This window comes from Tursiops truncatus, chromosome 6 (assembly GCF_011762595.2).
Source record: "Tursiops truncatus isolate mTurTru1 chromosome 6, mTurTru1.mat.Y, whole genome shotgun sequence".
NCBI lineage: Eukaryota > Metazoa > Chordata > Mammalia > Artiodactyla > Delphinidae > Tursiops > Tursiops truncatus.
Genome location: NC_047039.1, coordinates 101,099,495 through 101,118,111, shown reverse-complemented (window position 1 = coordinate 101,118,111; position 18,617 = coordinate 101,099,495).

Below are 18,617 nucleotides of genomic sequence, written 5' to 3'. Positions count from 1 at the left end.
TGTCTGATTCAATATTCAGATACCTCCCACATCCTCATCTGCCCTGTGTCAATAATAAGTGTTCAAGTCTTTGGAATTCACATTCCAGATGAGAAGCTATCAGCCCAGCAAAAGGTAGTGACCATGATGCAAACAACAGAGAAGATCCAAACAGTCTTCCAGTGTGGGAGTACAGGGAGGTGGATGGGTCAGGCCACCTGCCTGCCTGCCTTCCCCCAGGCTAGGGTGCAGCCGTTATCACACGGGCTTCCATGGCCCAGGGAAGCAGCACAGCACTGTGGACTCCTCTGGGCTCTGGAGTAACTGGAGTATGCTGGATAGTATGCCAGTTCTGCCATTTATGGGCTGTGTGACCTTGAAGCAAATGACTCAAGCTCTCTGGGCCTTGGTTTCCTCATTTACAAAACAGAGATGGTAATGGTATCTACCCTATAGGATTGTAGTGAGGATAAGTGAGATGCTAGAAGCAAAACACCTGGCCCACAGGAAGCGCTCAGTAACTAGGCCATCCTTTTTCTTTTTTTGGCTTCATGAAGTTCTCTGCAGAGACTTTCACATGTTGTATGACAATAATCCATTTCAGGAACATTTGTGCCTTTTCTTTGTATCTCCTGGAAATCTCTTTTGTTCACATTTAAACTTGACCCTCAATAAAAGTGCTGACCAGCCCTGTCCAAGACCTCTGCACTTTGTGGCCCGTGGATTTGAAGGCCCTCCTCCTGGGAAAGGTGGAGCTACGGGCACCCCTTGGAGGGGCCAGGACATCAATGGCTGTCATTGCCCCAGCGCCTGTGGCACTCGGGTATGAGGAGACAGTGGTCAGGAAGGAAGCCTCAGAAGGCAGCCTGGAACCTCCATCATCACCGCTCCTGGGAAAGAGGCAGAGATGCTCTGGAACAGTTATGGGGCGGGCCCCTGCTGAGCATATGCTGGGACTGTTTATGCCTTGTAGATAAAAGAGCCTGGAGTAAATGTTTACAGTCGGGGAGCCCTGCTGATGCACTGATGGACTGAGGAATTGTGCATGCATGTATGTGTGTGTGTGCAAGAGACAGAGAGACAGAGAGACAGAGAGAGAGAGAGAGCGGGAGAGAGAGAGAATGCCTCCTTCCTCTGCCTGGGGAGAGCTGCCAGCTGAAGTAGAAAGACCCCTCCAGTGGGTTCCCATCAGGTGCCCTCTGACCCCTGCCCTGTCACTTTTCTGGTTTACCATGTAGGAGGCAAAGACACAGGCACTCCCTGAGGCTACCTCAGGGGAGACAGGTTTATTGTCTGGGTGAACGTGGTACAGTAAAGAGGGATGGACACCCCCCTACTGGGGGCTCCAAGAATAGGAAAAACTAGAACTCACAGAAGCCCAAACTGGATGATGACTCAGAACCCAAAGAAGTTCTGGGACCTTTGACAGCAGGATTCCTAGATTTGATTAAACCTGCAGACTCCGGGGTCAGACTGCTGGGGTTAGAAACTGGGCTCCGGGATGTTTGAGCTTGAACAAGACACCCAACCTCTCTAAAACCTTTCATTTCATCTGCAAGATCAGAATAATAATACTATCTCCTTTAGAACATCATCGGGTAGGATGATGCACGTAGAACGTGCATTCATCCACTCTGTACATAGCTTACTTTGTAAAAATCCTACCCTGGCTGCTCATTGACCTTAGAATAACATCTAAATTTTAGCCACATCCCGAAAGCAGTATGTGATCTGGACTTTGCCTTCTTTCCAATTTCCTCTACCCCTTCCCCCTGCCCTCTCCACCCCCGCTCACTGCCCACCCCCATCCTTTTCCACCTTCCTGGCTGTTTTTCTGATCCTTCAGCACACCAAGGACTTATGACTCCTTCCACCTAGAATGGAATGGTCTCCTGCCGAATGCTTACTCATCTGGGTTCTTTTTATTCTTTAAGCCTCAACTTACATATTCCCTCTCGGAGCCCCCCACTTCCCTCTCTCCTTTAATCTGAAGAAGCCCCACTCCTTCACATGATCAAATCATCCTGTTTCACTGCTACCAATGGTCTTACTGTTTCTAAGTTTGCTGACTGTTTTCCTTCCTGGAAAATAAGGTTCTTAAGAATAGGGGCCTTGCTTGCCCTGCTCCCAGTCTACCCCCAAAGCTTCAAAAAGTGCCTGGCACACAGTAGGTGCTCGATAAATATTTGTCAGAAAAACGAACAGATGAATGGATGGATGAAGAAATAAAGACGGTAGAGTGTGCCAGCAGGATAATGACAGAAAGCTGTCATTTAAGTCCCTTCTAGTCCAATGGTTTCTCACTTCCATAGTTTGTTTAGCTCAGTGGTTTGTAAGAGGGTGGCAGCCCCTCCCCCAAAGGGCAATTTGAAAATAGGGGACGTTTTGCAGACATACTGACTGGAGAACGAAGGGCGTCAGGCATCAAGGGGCAGGGCTGGCCAGGCTAAACGCCCTGCTCATTCACACATCATCTCCACAGAAGAGTCGGATTCAATAATACACAGTCCCCTTCACCCCACCCTGCAAATGGCATTCCACTTGAGGACTAATCATCCAATTTTATAGTGGCTGGAAGCTGGGGTTTGTAGGTATTCCAAAGCTCCTAGCCCCTCCCGCTGCAGCTGGGGCCTGTGGAATAGACTTACAGCTACATCGAAGCAAACCTCAAACTGGCTCAGAAACAGTTACACCTGGCTGAGATAGCAGCTATTTGGCGTGTGAGCTCTTCTTTTCAGTGACTAATAGGTAAGAGGGACAGGGGTGCTCCTGGCCTGCGGAGGATGCAGCATATACAATGTCTCTGAGGCCCCTTCCTGTGATTTCTGAGTACGAGCAATAGGATATTTGGAGGAGATAAAAGTGTCTGACCAGCTCATAACCACCAGACTCCAGCACCAAGATGGGAGGGAGTGGGGAGGGGCGGGGTGAGAGGGGCAGGGAGAGCGCAGCTTTCCTGGAGACAGAGGCACAGGGAGGGAGTCACACATGTGTGCTTGAGCACACGCAGGTCAGGCACACAAGCAGTGCAGACACTCAGAGATGCAGTGTGAACACTCACACACACTCACCTAGGACACAGCCTACAGATGCTGAACACATCAGGACACACCATATTTTAACCTACAGGACACAGACTACACACATAGGCTCACACACTCACTATATATATATATATACTTAGAGATGTATGCATATAAATGCAGGTGCACTTAGCACAGGTATAAACACAGGCACCACACATGCACACACACACATACACACATGCATACACTACATAAATACACACACACTATGGAGGTACACATGTAAGGCACAACACACACATGCACACATACCTCTTAGAGACAGACAGCCCTAAGACACAAATACCCCACGAGACCTATACTGTACCTACGTGTGTATTTACCCTTTGCTAACAACTACTTTTTAAAATTAACTCTCAGACACATGCTCCAACGACAACAACCAATCAACACAATATACAACACTCACTTTGAAGCTGTCAGATTAAAAAAACAATCATGTACAGAAAACTAATATGTCATTTGACACTCTCGCACTTTTGTGGATACTAATGTTTGTGATCATCGTCCTTACAAAAGGCAGAAAATCAGCCCTAGCACAGCGGAGATGGGGCTTGTTCATCTGATCTTCTCCGGCTGCAGGATGGGGAGAGCAGGAAGGAGAAGAGGAGGGGCCCAGGACCCCTAAGAGGCCAGGACAACTCTGGTCTTGGGAGCAGGACACCTCGGTTATGGCTCTGCAGTCTGGTGCTGTCCTACTGTGCAACCTGGGACATGTTGTTTCTCATTTCTGAGCCTCAGTTTCTTCACCTATAAAATGGGTATGAACCTACCTCAAAGGGTTAAGTTGGATAAAATCTAGGGTATAATCCAAATGTGAATTGTGGACTTGACCGCTTCATATTCCTAAGAGAAGATAAACAGGCCTGTGACAAGCTAACAAAAACATCAATTTTCAGTTTGATCCTCCTCGTTTTGTCTTTTCTCCCAAAGGAACTCCTGCATGGCATAAGTAATTAGTCTGGGCTTGTCCACAGAGAAAAGCTATAGCTCGTTTGTTTATCTTTATTGAGTCTTTATTAAGTGCCAAGTGATATGCCTGTATTATTAATCCTCAAAACAACCTCTTGAAGTCGTTCTGTTATTACCCTCATTTTACAGATGAAGAAATAGAGGCACAGTATGGTCAGGAGACTTGCCCGAGATCTCACCAGCTGATGAGTTTGGGAGCCAGGGTTCAAACCCACTCTGCTGTGACGTAGAGGGCTATCCCCCTCCACATGCCCCACCAAAGCTGGACACAAAGGTTCTGTTGAGTTGGCAGGTGAAACCAGCTTGAAGTCGGAACTGAGGATGATTCTAAGAAGCCCTCTTATGCTGGCTCACCCAGGCTATGACTTCTAGGCTCATCCAGGGTATAACTTACCTCTCACTTAACACAAAGTCTCTATTCAAGTTCATTGCACACTTTCAACCCTCTTAAGCCTCACCTGCTCCATCTATAAACCCTTACCCTTCTCGACGGTCATGAAATAGTCAACATATGCCATCGAAAGAACACTGGGCAGTAGGTCTTTCTCCAGTTATGCCCCTGTGCCCACTCTCCACTACCTGTGATTGGTAACTTTGTGTTGATCAATATACAGTGTTTCTATAAATGACACTGGAGGCCCAGTGTCATTTGGACCTTAGGGCTTTCTTTTAGGCACTTAATATTGCCTTTTGTATATACTACACTGCAGCGTGGCTGGTGATCGAGAAATGAGAGTTTAGAATCAGCCTCCTTGGATTCAAATCCTGGTTCTGTTACTCTGTGTCGCCTTGAATATATTCCTTTATTTTACTTATTTATTTATTTTATTTATTTTTTTTGGCTGCATTGGGTCTTAGTTGCCGCACGTGGGGTCTTTGTTTAGGCATGCGGGATCTTTGGCTGCAGCGTGGGCTGTTCATTGTGGCGCGTGGGCTTCTCTCCAGTTGTGGTGTGTGGGTTTTTTTTCTCTTTCTAGTTGTGGCTTGCAGGCTCCAGGGCGCGTGAGCTCTGCAGTTTGCGGTGAGCAGGCTCAGTAGTTGTGGCACACGGGCTTAGTTGCCCCATGGCATGTGGGATCTTAGCTCCCCTACCAGGGATCGAATCCTCGTCCCCTGCATTGGAAGGTGGATTCTTTACCACTGGACCACCAGGGAAGTTCTTATGTAACCTTGAATATATTTCCTCACTTTCCTGAATCTCAGTTCTTTCTATGGAAATTGGGCTTTAATCACAGTACACAGACTTTATGGGGTTGTTCTGTGGTCTCAGTGAGTTAATATTTGTGGAGGGTCTAGAACAGGACCTGGCAAATAAACATTAATCATCATCGTCGTCCATCTAGGCCTACAGCTCCTTATACTGTTTCAGTTAACTACGCTCTTCGCTCTTTCTTTTATATTTCAGCTTGTTCAAGTTAGAGTCCCTCCTCTGGGTGAGCCTTTCTCCAGCCACCTTTGTCTTCTTGATCGCCATCCCTGACATCTCATTTCCTGAAAGTAACAGAAGGTCTCCGGTGCACCTTGACCTTCTCTGCCTCCTCAAGATTCAGTGCAAGCTCTTCTCTATGGAACTGCCTGGGCTCCTTTACATTGAGGGTAGATCAATGGACCCAAATCCAGACGTTAGAGGTGCACAGCTCCCTACCTCTGCTGGTGGGCAGGCGATACCACAGGTGGCGTGGTTAATTTGAGTGACAAGGGGCACTGGAGGCTTCTGGTAACTTGAACACAGGCTGCTGTTTCCCATTTAACGTACTTCCTGGAGCTCTTTCCCACCTGCTCCAACCGGAGAGCTTCGATTTCCATTCTCCTTGCTTTTTCTGAGTTACCACTTTCTCCTTCCTTTCATTTACAAAATCCTCCCACCAACTCTGCATGCTACATTTTGTCACAACAAGGCTTGTATTTAAATTACTGTGTAATCCAAAGATTTAGAAACTTTGATTTCTTTCTTTGATAACATTAGATCTTCTCTACGCATACACCTTTGGTACAAAATTCACTGTTCTCCAAGTCATCCGCTGTGCTTTCCCAGTGTTCAGAGGGAAATAACGTGGTTTGGTAAGAATAAGTGGGTAGCACCCCCATGGGAACAAATTCAGGTCATGTGTGTTTGTGTATGCATGTGTGTGTATGCAGTTATGGGTCCAGACCAGTCCAACACAGGTAACTTAACGTGGTTCATCCTCAGAGGTTTTGTCTCCCACCAGGAGACTACTCAAATGTTCAAGAATGTGGGGTTTCCAGCTTCATAAGTAGATTGTCCACTCTTGAACTTAATTCTTCTCTTTCCTATATTTATTTATTTATTTATTTATTTAATTTTTTTGCGGTACGCGGGCTCTCACTGTTGTGGCCTCTCCCGCTGCGGAGCACGGGCTCTGGACGCGCAGGCTCAGCGGCCATGGCTCACGGGCCCAGCTGCTCCGCTGCATGTGGGATCTTCCCAGACCGGGGCACAAACCCGCGTCCCCCGCATCGGCAGGCGGACTCTCAACCACTGAGCCACCAGGGAAGCCCTCTTTCCTATATTTTTGACATTGGTTCCACAGCTCATGTCTTTGTCACAGGATCTCTAAGGCTGAACTCCAACTTCTTAGAAACCCTGTACACATGCAGACATTCATTGTCTCTTTTTACCATTCTAACACCACCTAAGGTCAGTTGAGAATATTAGAAAATCTAAACAAACTGATATAAAGGATTATTAAAAATAGACATAATACTTGATGCTAGAGAATGTCACTGTCTTTCTCTAAGTCTTACTTTTTTTATCTGTGAAATGGGTACAGTCTTTAACATGATCAGACATTGTGAGGATGGAAAGGATCTGGGTCAGGATATATATAGGTCTGAGGTCATATTTCTGAGGCTGGAACTGAGAATGAGCTGGGCTTTGGACAGCATAGGAAGTTTAGAACTGTATTCTACAGATGATGGATAATAATGTACGCTAGCTTATGAATTCTTTCATTCCATATTTACTCACTGGAAAGATAACGGTGAGTAAGATAAACAAGGTGTCTGTACTTTTGGAGCTGAGACTGTTTAATGTACAGCAAACGTTCACCATATAATCACACAGATAAATATATAAATTGGTAGAATTTAAGAGAGGAAGGGCAATGTAGACTGGGGGTGGGGAGATGGGGGAGATTTCCTTGAAGGGGTGACAGTTGAGCTAAGATGTGAAGGTAGGTATGTGAAGAGGTGGAAGGTTATTCCAGGAAGAGCAAACAGCATCTACAAAAGTCTTCATGAGGTGACAGGGGGCATGGCCCATTCATAAAGAGGGCCAGGAAGACTGGAGCCTATGGCAGAGGAAACAAGTTGAATGAGATAAGGCTGGAGAGGTGGGCGGGGTTATAAGACACTGCAAAATTTTGGTCTTTCTTTTGAGAGCAATGGGACACATTTGCAGAGTTTTTAAGCAGGGGAATGGCAAGCTTACATTTGCTTTAAAAGGATCTCTTTTGCTGGTAAGAATGGATTGGAGCAGGGAGAGAAGGGAAGATGGAGATTGGCTAGGAGGTGACTGCAGTAGTCCAGGTGAGAGATGGATGGATAAGTTTCCACCTAGGGCCATATGGTAGGGCTGGAAAGAAGTGGGTGGATTCAGCAGACATTTAGGAGATAAAATTGTCAGGGTTGGATTAGACACTGGGGGTGGTGGTGAACAGGAGGAAGGTATGGAGGATGACTCCCAAGTTTCCTACTTGCCAGAAGGGTAGTGGCGGTGTTCATGGACACTTTAATGATAGAGAGGGAATGGCATCTACCAGTCTTGTTGACATAGACTTTTTTTGTTTTGTGGTTGTCCTGCGGGATCCATCATATCTCTCCACCTATCTATCTTTTCTTCTCTCTAGTGTCCTCTGTACTTCTGCGCTCACAGGAGGGCCTCTAGCAAGGACATAGAATTGTACAGTAAGAGGCACCTTAGAAACCAACCATTCCAGCACCCTCACTCCACAGAGACAATGAATGAAGCAGCCACAGGGCTGGGCTTACAAACCTGTCCAACTGCCAGTCCTGGGTCCCCTTCAATTGCCTCTGATGTTATGCATCCCTTGACTAGATGATTAGAACCCTCTTGTTAAAAAACCCTCAGCACTTGTTGTATACCAATTAAAGGTCTTATTCTTTGACCAAGACTTCAGTCCTGGGATTCAAATTGGTTGTGAGGATTAACTGAGGTAAGACAGATGAAACACTTAGAAAGTTTCTGCCAAAGACGAAGCACTACTTTTGGAATGCTCCAGCTCTATATGCCCTGTAACAGAAACCCCCAGTATCCATTCACCACTCTTTGCTTTTAATAATTTCCTTCGACCACCCTTCCTGCCAAGTTCTGTAGAGCAGCAGTCCCCAACCTTTTTGGTACCAGGGACCATTTTCGAGGAAGACAATTTTTCCAAGGACCAGGGGTGGGGATGGTTTTGGGATGATTCAAGCACATGCCATTTATCGTGCACTTTATTTCTAATATTACTACATCAGCTCCACCTCAGATCTTCAGGCATTAGACCCTGGCATAGAGCACGTGGCTGCCCAGCTAGACACTACATTTCCCAGCTTCCCTTGCAGGTGTGTGATCATGTGACTCAGTTCAGGCCAATGGAGGGTGAGTGGAAGTAAAGTGAGTGCTGTTCCCATTTCTAGCAAATTCTAGGCCATTTCCTACAAGGCAAACCTGCCTTCCCTGTGCTCCATTTCTCCATTTCCTTCTGGCTCAGAAATGGCAACATCTGGGGCAGCTTCCCTGGACTAAGGATGGAGCCTCTGTGTTGAGGATAACAGCAAACCCATCGCCCTGGGTCACAGGATAACCACGTGCATCAGAGCTGCCCCTCCTCTAAATTCCTGCGGCCCTGGGACACTCACCATCGATCACTCATGTGAGAGAGAAACAAACTCTGAACTTACTTAAGCCCCTGCATTTTGGAAGGTCTCTTTGTAACGGCAGCTTAATCTGAACCCAACCAATACAGGCCAAGGTACCTTTCCCACCTCTCTCCACGACTGCCTTTCACTTACTCTATACTGTAGCTACTATCACACTAATGTTATTGCCACTGCTGTAGCATCAGCTTTTCCCCCTCCAGTTCTTTGCTCAGGCTGTTTCTACAACTGGAGTGGCCCTTATCAATATCTAGAGTGTTGCTTAGTGAAAAGCATACAGACATTGAAATTGACAGGTTTGCGTTTGAAGCCGGGTTCTGGCACTTTCCAGTTTGTGACTTTAAGTCCTTTCCACTCCCTGAATCTCAACGTCCTCATCTGCAAAATGGGTCTAGTGATACCTGTCTACCTCGTGGGAATGTTTCTGATGACTAATGGGAAGTGTAAGCACAATGCCTGGTTCACAAAAAAGCTCGAGATTACTATTGCTATTGTCACCTAGCTGTCAAGTCCCAGCTTGGATGTCATTCATTCCAGAGTTTTCCAAATTTCCTTCATGATAAATTCTGGGGTGTTTTTAAACATGCAGCTTCCCCAGCTCATTCTCCAGCCCCCCTTCCCTAGAAATAGGACATGGGCTATGGCTGATGAACTTTTATTTAACATGATCCCCAAGTGATTCTTACCATCAGGGAAGTTAGGGAAACACTGACCCTGTTTGCTCAGCTGGAAGGAGCTGTCTCTTTCTCCTTTGATCTAGCTGAGAACTCTTTGTATTCTTTTTAATCCATTTCTACTTTGCATTATTATTATTTCTGTAATGTACATGTCTTTATCTCCACTAATGATAGCCAACACTTCTAGAGCCCTCATTAGGTGCCAGACACGATGTGAAGTACTTTACATACATTATCTTACCTAATCCCCTATCCACCCTTTCATCAGCTGCTGCTGAAGAAATTAATAGCAGATATTCTATATTGCACCTTTAAAATGCACCATGCCTGAAGCTAGGCACCTCTCACACATTATTTTTTCTTTTCCACACAGCAGCGCTCTCGGACAGGAATTAGGATCCCTATTTTAAAGGAGAGGTAGCTAGGTTCAGAGAGGCAAAGCGACTTGTCTAAGGACGCTCAGCCTGGGTGGGGTGGTGGGGGAGAAAGAGTGAAGGAGCTGATCAAAGGCAGATGGAGAGAGCAGTATAAAGCTCCCAATGTCTGCAGGGAGAACGTAACTTCTGCAAGCTGACGCCACTCATGATAACTTCATAGACGGTCGGTCCTTACCCAGAGGCAGTAACCAAAGAGAGATAATTTACTGCCTGTCTTTTTGCATCACTGGAGGTGCCGACAGCTGTGGCAGCCATCTGGGCACCTGGGGAGAGGAATGGGTGAAGGGAAGGAAGCCCTACGTACTCTTCATCAGTGTCGAATTTAGGAAAAAAATAAGAATGGCCTCTCTTGCTGGGCGGGGGTCAGGACTGACCCCCAATAAAGTTGTGGATGCCTTTAGGGGCCTGAATGTATTTGGAAAATCTTCATATGATTATAATGGTTTCTAGTTAACAAAGCTTTTATTAATCAAATATTTACTGATCACATAAAGAGATGAATTTTGTGCAGATTCTATTTTCAAGGAACAAGGGAGAAGAATTAACCATCACTCCCTTTTCAGTTAAAGAGAGTAAAAGAAAAAACAAACAAAAATTTGTTTGGTCTATGGCACGAGTGCATATGAATGGCAGCTCTCTGCTCTGAACCCCGTTGTACACACTAAGACCTTGACTTTCCCTTCCACACTCTACTTCCTCTTCATTCGGTCCCCCAGCAGAGGTTTGTGCCTTCGTCTGCCCCTGACCCCTAGGGACAAGCCCTCCTTTTGAGGGAAGCAGAATTGCTGCAGGATGATTCCATACTGTAAAGAAATGCAATCTAAAACCATCAACGTATTCAGAATGTGGAATTTAGAAGCCCTGTCACTCCTGCATGAGCAAAGACAGTAACTGATCAGCAGCAACCTTCTCTTTAAACACACTAAAGGGAGTTGAGGAAGATGGCGGAAGGGTAAGACGCGGAGATCGCCTTCCTCCCCACAGATACATCAGAAATACATCTACACGTGGAACTCCACCTATAGAACACCCACTGAACGCTGGCAGAAGACCTCAGACCTCCCAAAAGGCAAGAAAGTCCCCACGTACCTGGGTAGGGCAAAAGAAAAAAGAAAAAAACAAAGAAAAAGAATAGGGACGGGACCTGCACCAGTGGGAGGCAGCTGTGAAGGAGGAAATTTCCACACACTAGGAGGCCCCTTCGCGGGTGGAGACTGCGGGCGGCGGAGTGGGGGAGCGTCGGAGCCGCGGAGGAGAGCGCAGCAACAGGGGTGCGGAGGGCAAAGCGGAGAGATTCCCGCACAGAGGATCAGGGCCGAACGGTACTCACCAGGGCGAGAGGCTTGTCTGCTCACCCGCCGGGGCGGGCGGGGCTGGGAGCTGAGGTTCGGGCTTCGGTCCGAGCGCAGGGAGAGGACTGGGGTTGGCGGCATGAACACAGCCTGCAGGGGGTTAGTGCGCCACGGCTAGCCGGGAGGGAGTCCGGGGAAAAGTCTGCCGAAGAGGCAAGAGACTTTTTCTTACCTCTTTGTTTCCTGGTGCGCGAGGAGAGGGGATTAAGAGCGTTGCTTAAAGGAGCTCCAGAGACGGGCGCGAGCCGCTAAGGCTGCGGCTGCCACCAACAGGAAGCCTGTGTGTGAGCACAGGTCACTCTCCACACCTCCCCTCCCGGGAGCCTATGCACTCCGCCACTGCCAGGGTCCCGGGATCCAGGGACAACTTACCCGGAAGAACGCACTGGCGCGCCTCAGGCCGGTGCAACGTCACGCTGACTCTGCCGCCGCAGGCCCGCTCCGCACGCCGTGGCCCCCCGCCCACCCCCCACCCCCCCGCCGCGGCCTGAGTGAGCCAGAGCCCGCGAATCAGCGGCTCCTTTAACCCCGTACTGTCTGAGCGAAGAACAGACGTCCTCCAGCGACCTACACACAGAGGCAGGTCCAAATCCAAAGCTGAGCCCCTGGGAGCTGTGAGAACAAAGAAGAGAAAGGGAATCTCTCCCAGCAGCCTCAGGAGCAGTGGATTAACTCTCCACCATCAACTTGATATACCCTGCATCTGTGGAATACCTGAATGGACAATGAATCATCCCAAATTGAGGAGGTGGACTTTGGGAGCAATATATATTATTTTTTCCCCTTTTCCTTTTTTTGTGAGTGTGTATGTCTATGCTTCTGGGTGAGATTTTGTCTGTGTAGCTTTGCTTTCACCCTTTGTCCTAGGGTTCTGTCTGTCCATTTTTTTGTTTTTTTCACTTAAAAAATTTTTTTTCTTAATAATTTTTTTATTTTAATAACTTTATTTTATCCTCTTTCCTTTCTTTCTTTCTTTTTTCTTTCTTTCTTTCTTTCTTTCTTTCTTCCTTCCTTCCTTCCTTCCTTCCTTCTTTCTCTCCCTTTAATTCTGAGCCATGTGGATGACAGGCTCTTGGTGCTCCAGCCAGGAGTCAGTGCTGTGCCTCTGAGGTGGGAGAGCCAAGTTCAGGACACTGGTCCACAAGAGACCTCCCAGCTCCATGTAATATCAAACGGCAAAAATCTCCCAGAGATCTCCATCTCCACACCAAGACACAGCTTCACTCAATGACCAGCAAGCTACAGTGCTGGACACCCCATGCCAAACAACTAGCAAGACAGGAACACAACCCCACCCATTAGCAGAGAGGCTGCCTAAAATCATAATAAGGCCACAGACACCCCAAAACACACCACCAGACGTGAACCTGCCCACCAGAAAGACAAGATCCAGCCTCATCCACTAGAACAGAGGCAAGAGTCCCCTCCATCAGGAAGCCTACACAACCCACTGAACCAACCTTAGCCACTGGGGACAGACACCAAAAACAAGAGGAACTAAGAACCTGCAGCCTGCAAAAAGGTGACCCCAAACACAGTAGGATAAGCAAAATGAGAAGACAGAAAAACACACAGCAGATGAAGGAGCAAGGTTAAAACTGACCAGACCTAACAAATGAAGAGGAAATAGGCAGTCTATCTGAAAAAGAATTCAGAATAATGATAGTAAAGATGATCCAAAATCTAGGAAATATAATAGAGAAAATAAAAGAAATGTTTAACGAGAACCTAGAAGAACTAAAGAGCAAACAAACAGTGATGAACAACACAATAAATGAAATTTAAAATTCTCTAGAAGGGACCAATAGTAGGATAACTGAGGCAGAAGAACGGATAAGTGACCTGGAAGATAAAATAGTGGAAATAACTACTGCACAGCAGAATAAAGAAAAAAGAATGAAAAGAATCGAGGACAGTCTCAGAGACCTCTGGGACAACATTAAACGCACCAACATTTGAATTATAGGGGTCCCAGAAGAAGAAGAGAAAAGAAAGGGACTGAGAAACTATTTGAAGAGATTATAGTTGAAAACTTCCCTAATATGGGAAAGGAAATAGTTAATCAAGTCCAGGAAGCCCAGAGAGTCCCATACAGGATAAATCCAAGGAGAAACAGGCCAAGACGCATATTAATCAAACTATCAAAAATTAAATACAAAGAAAACATATTAAAAGCAACAAGGGAATAATAACAAATAATACACAAGGGAATCCCCATAAGGTTAACAGCTGACCTTTCAGCAGAAACTCTGCAAGCCAGAAGGGACTGGCAGGACATATTTAAAGTGATGAAGGAGAAAACCTACAACCAAGATTACTCACCCAGCAAGGATCTCATTCAGATTTGATGGAGAAATTAAAAACTTCACAGACAAGCAAAAGCTGAGAGAGTTCAGCACCACCAAACCAGCTTTACAACAAATGCTAAAGGAACTATTCTAGGCAAGAAACACAAGACAAGGGAAAGACCTACAATAACAAATCCAAAACAATTAAGAAAATGTGAATAGGAGCATACATATTGATAACTACCTTAAATGTAAATGCATTAAATGCTCCCACCAAAAGACACAGACTGGCTGAATGGATGCAAAAACAAGACCCATATATATGCTGTCTACAAGAGACCCACTTCAGACCTAGGGACACATACAGACTGAAAGTGAGGGGATGGAAAAGATATACCATGCAAATGGAAATCAAAAGAAAGATGGAGTAGCAAGTCTCATATCAGACAAAATAGACTTCAAAATAAAGACAATTACAAGAGACAAAGAAGGACACTACATAATGATCAAGGTATCGATCCAAGAAGAAGATATAACAATTGTAAATATTTATGCACCCAACATAGGAGCACCTCAATACATAAGGCAAATACTAACAGCCATAAAATGGGAAATCGACAGTAAAACAATCATACTAGGGGACTTTAACACCCCACTTTCACCAATGGACAGATCATCCAAAATAAAAATATAAAGGAAACACAAGCTTTAGATGATACATTAAACAAGATGGACTTAATTGATATTTATAGGACATTCTAATCAAAAACAGCAGAATACACATTTTTCTCAAGTGCTCATAGAACATTCTCCAGGATAGACCATATCTTGGGTCACAAATCAAGCCTTGGTAAATTTAAGAAATTTGTAATCGTATCAAGTATCTTTTCCGACCACAATGTTATGAGACTAGATATCAATTACAGGAAAAGATCTGTAAAAAATACAAACACATGGAGGCTAAACAATATACTACTTAGTAACCAAGTGATCACTGAAGAAATCAAAGAGGAAATCAAAAAATACCTGGAAACAAATGACAATTTAGACACGATGACCCAAAAGCTATTGGTTGCAGCAAAAGCAGTTCTAGGAGGGAAGTTTATAGCAATACAATCCTACCTTAAGAAACAGGAAACATCTCAAATAAACAACCTATCCTTGCACCTAAAGCAATTAGAGAAAGAAGAACAAAAAAACCCCAAAGTTAGCAGAAGGAAAGAAACCATAAAGATCAGGTCAGAAATAAATGAAAAGGAAATGAAGGAAACGATAGCAAAGATCAATACAACTAAAAGCTGGTTCTTTGAGAAGATAAATAAAACTGATAAAGCATTAGCCAGACTCATCAAGGAAAAAAGGGAGAAGACTCAAATCAATAGATTTAGAAATGAAAAAGGAGAAGTAACAACTTAGACTGCAGAAATACAAAGGATCATGAGAGATTACTACAAGCAACTCTATGCCAATAAAATGGACAACCCTGAAGAAATGGGCAAATTCTTAGAAATGCACAACCTGCTGAGACTGAACCAGAAAGAAATAGAAAATATGAACAGACCTATCACAAGCACTGAAATTGAAACTGTGATTAAAAATCTTCCAACAAACAAAAACCCAGGACCAGATGGCTTCACAGGCGAATTCTATCAAGCATATAGAGAAGAGCTAACACCTATTCTTCTCAAACTCTTCCCAATATATAGCAGAGGGAGGAACACTCCCAAACTCATTCTACGAGGCCACCATCACCCTGATACCAAAACCAGACAAAGATGTCACAAAGAAAGAAAACTACAGGCCAATATCACTGATGAACATAGATGCAAAAATCCTCAACAAAATACTAGCAAACAGAATCCAACAGCACAATGAAAGGATCATACACCATGATCAAGTGGGGTCTATTTCAGGAATGCAAGGATTCTTCAATATACATAAATCAATCAATGTGATACACCATATTAAGTAGTTGAAGGAGAAAAACCATATGATCATCTCAGTAGATGAAGAGAAAGCTTTTGACAAAATTTAACACTGATTTATGATAAAAACCCTGCAGAAAGTAGGTATAGAGGGAACTTTCCTCAACATAATAAAGGCCATATATGACAAACCCACAGCCAACATCATCCTCAATGGTGAAAAACTGAAAGCATTTCCACTAAGATCAGGAACAAGACAAGCTTGCCCACTCTCACCACTATTATTCAGCATAGTTTTGGAAGTTTGAGCCATAGCAATCAGAGAAGAAAAAGAAATAAAAGGAATCCAAATCAGAAAAAAAGAAGTAAAGCTGTCACTGTGTACAGATGACATGATACTCTACACAGATAATCCTAAAGATGCTACCAGAAAACTACTAGAGCTAATCAATGAATTTGGTAAAGTAGCAGGATACAAAATTATTGCACAGAAATCTCTGGCATTCCTATACACTAAGGATGAAAAATCTGAAAGTGAAATTAAGAAAACACTCCCATTTACCATTGCAACAAAAAGAATAAAATATCTAGGAATAAACCTACCTAAGGAGACGAAAGACCTGTCTGCAGAAAATTATAAGACACTGATGAAAGAAATTAAAGATGATACAAATAGATGGAGAGATATACCATGTTCTTGGATTGGAAGAATCAATATTGTGAAAATGACTCTACTACCCAAAGCAATCTACAGATTCAATGCAATCCCTATCAAACTACCACTGGCATTTTTCACAGAACTAGAACAAAAAATTTCACAATTTGTATGGAAACACAAAAGACCGCGAATAGCCAAAGCAATCTTGAGAACGAAAAATGGAGCTGGAGAAGTCAGGCTCCTGGACTTCAGCCTATACTACAAAGCTACAGTAATCAAGACAGTATGGTACTGGCACAAAAACAGAAATATAGATCAATGGAACAGGATAGAAAACCCAGAGATAAACCCACGCACATATGGTCACCTTATCTTTGATAAAGGAGGCAAGAATATACAATGGAGAAAAGACAACCTCTTCAATTAGGGGTGCTGGGAAAACTGGAAAGCTACATGTAAAATTATGAGATTAGAACACTCCGTAGCACCATACACAAAAATAAACTCAAAATGGATTAAAGACCTAAATGTAAGGCCAGACACTATCAAACTCTTAGAGGAAAACATAGGCAGAACACTCTATGACATAAATCACAGCAAGATCCTTTCTGACCCATCTCCTAGAGAAATGGAAATAAAAAGAAAAATAAACAAATGGGACCTAATGAAACTTCAAAGCTTTTGCACAGCAAAGGAAACCATAAACAAGACCAAAAGACAACCCTCAGAATGGGAGAAAATATTTGCAAAGGAAGCAACTGACAAAGGATTAATCTCCAAGATTTACAAGCAGCTCATGCAGCCTAATAACAAAAAAAAAAAAAACCAAACAACCCAATCCAAAAATGGGCAGAAGACCTAAATAGACATTTCTCCAAAGAAAATATACAGATTGCCAACAAACACATGAAAGAATGCTCAACATCACTAATCATTAGAGAAATGCAAATCAAAACTATGTTGAGGTATCACCTCACACCGGTCAGAATGGCCATCATCAGAAAATCTGCAAACAATAAATGCTGGAGCGGGTGTGGAGAAAAGGAAACCCTCTTGCACTGTTGGTGGGAATGTCAATTGATAGAGCCACTATGGAGAACAGTATGGAGGTTCCTTAAAAAACTAAAAATAGAACTACCATACGACCCAGCAATCCCACTACTGGGCATATACCCTGAGAAAACCATAATTCAAAAAGAGTCATGTACCACAGTGTTCATTGCAGCTCTATTTACAATAGCCAGGACATGGAAGCAACCTAAGTGTCCATCGACAGATGAATGGATAAACAAGATGTGGCACATATATACGATGGAATATTCCTCAGTCATAAAAAGAGACGAAATTGAGATATTTGTAGTGAGGTGGATGGACCTAGAGTCTGTCATACAGAGTGAAGTAAGTCAGAAAGAGAAAAACAAATACCGTATGCTAACACATATATATGGAATCTAAAAAAACGGTACTGATGAACCTAGTGGCAGGGCAGGAATAAAGACAGATGTAGAGAATGGACTTGAGGACATGGGGGTGGGGAGGGAAGCTGGGATGAAGTGAGAGAGTAGCATTGACATAAATACACTACCAAATGTAAAATGGATGGCTAGTGGAAGCTGCTGCATAGCACTGGAAGGTCAACTAGATACTCTGTGATGACCTAGAGGGGTGGGATAGGGAGGGTGGGAGGGAGGGAGACGCAAGAGGGAAGAGATATGGGAACATATGTATATGTATAACTGATTCACTTTGTTATAAAGCATAAACTAACACTCCATTGTAAAGCAATTATACTTCAATAAAGACGTTAAAAAATAAATAAATAAATAATAAAAAGCACTTCACACCCTAAAAGATACTCATCATTTTTATATGAACCAGCACTTTGGAGTTTCTAGCACTTGGTACCCATTATCCCATTGAGCCACCCAGAAGTCTAGGGAGATGGATTAGGAGAGTGAGACTGAGAGGTTTGGTACCTTCCCCAGCGTCTCTTGGAGTCTGGGAGTTCATTGCTTCATCTGCCAGCCAAGCTGCTACTCTAATCAAATCACCCTTCATATTTCTGTTTGCTTGACTTAAAACCTTCATTTCTCATAGGAATATTTTCCCCTGCCTTCAATCATCTCTGATGTGGGGTAGAAATGCAGCTATATTAAAGAATGATTCCATCAAATTCCGGAGCAGAAGCCTAGCGAGACATGAAGTGTTTCTGGTTGAGAGCTCCTCATTCTTCGGAGTTAGTGCCAAGTCCAAGAGGCTTCCTGTACCATCATCGAGGAGAAGAAATCTCCAAAAGAGTCTTCTGAGGTGACCAAGCTCCAGACTGTTCTGATCATTAGAG